Genomic DNA, 983 nt, shown 5'->3' with positions numbered 1-983 from the left:
ACTCGTCCTGTTTAGTGATGTACCGTTCCCGGGAATATTTCTACTTGTTCCCACATTAGCGCAAAATTAACGTAAAAAAATGTTTAGAGCTAGTATAAGAAAGATCGAATTGAAAAATAAACAGCCAGAGTCCCTGCTATTAAAGAGTTTCTACAACAGGAACCTTCCGACTTTGTTATTAATTATGACGGTGAAAATAATATCTAAAAAATATTAACTGGGGGTCTAAAAGGCCACAATGTAGTAATTCATCTAACAAAGAAAGACAGTATTTTTGACATCTTCTATCGTGTGGGTTGTGAGGTAGAGTACCAACCTCATCAACCCTGGTGTCAGGGTTACTATTGAGCCGCCAAAGGCCCCTGACATGGCTCATGTAACGACTACTTACTTACATCAGTAAGTAGTAACCGGGACCAACGGCTTAACGTGCCTTCCGAAGCACGGATCATCTTATTTTCGGACAATCTGGTGATCAGCCAGTAATGTCCTAACCAAACTAGGGACCACAAAGTAATTTTGTGATATGTCCCCACCGGGAATCGAACCCGGGACCTCCGGATCGTAGCCCAACGCTCAACCACTGGGCCACGGAGGTCGTTTTACATTATAGAAGTAAACGCGCAATGCCAACAAATAATGTCAAAATATCAGTATTGTTTTTATCATGAAGTGCTTCAATAATATACGACCTTTTTTGACCCCCCCACCCTCTGATGTCGAAAAAATGCAAGGTGAAACTTTTTTTACTTTTTCGTGGTAAGGGTTTTTTCTAAACTTAGTCTGGTACCAAAATTTTACCTCCACATGTAGGGAATGCAATCCCAATCTCGCGGAATCTCATCTAGGTTTTTCGGGATGAATCCCGAAACATAATATGACGAGATCCCATTCGAGATTGACGGGATTGGGCGAATCTCTTTGAGCTATCCTTTTTGTTTTGATTATGCTGATTTCCAAAGAAAACTTAATTATGTAGTTAG

At 40.5% G+C, this 983-nt stretch overlaps 1 non-coding gene across 1 annotated transcript; it reads right to left on the bottom strand.

The window, feature by feature from the left end:
* Positions 1–527: 527 nt before the first annotated feature.
* Trnar-acg (transfer RNA arginine (anticodon ACG)) lies at positions 528–598 on the bottom strand. Its single transcript has one exon. It is a non-coding gene; the product is annotated as a tRNA-Arg (tRNA).
* Positions 599–983: the final 385 nt, after the last annotated feature.

The sequence above is a fragment of the Pectinophora gossypiella genome, chromosome 15 (assembly GCF_024362695.1).
Source record: "Pectinophora gossypiella chromosome 15, ilPecGoss1.1, whole genome shotgun sequence".
NCBI classification, from domain to species: domain Eukaryota; kingdom Metazoa; phylum Arthropoda; class Insecta; order Lepidoptera; family Gelechiidae; genus Pectinophora; species Pectinophora gossypiella.
This window is presented reverse-complemented; position numbering and strand designations above follow the sequence as displayed.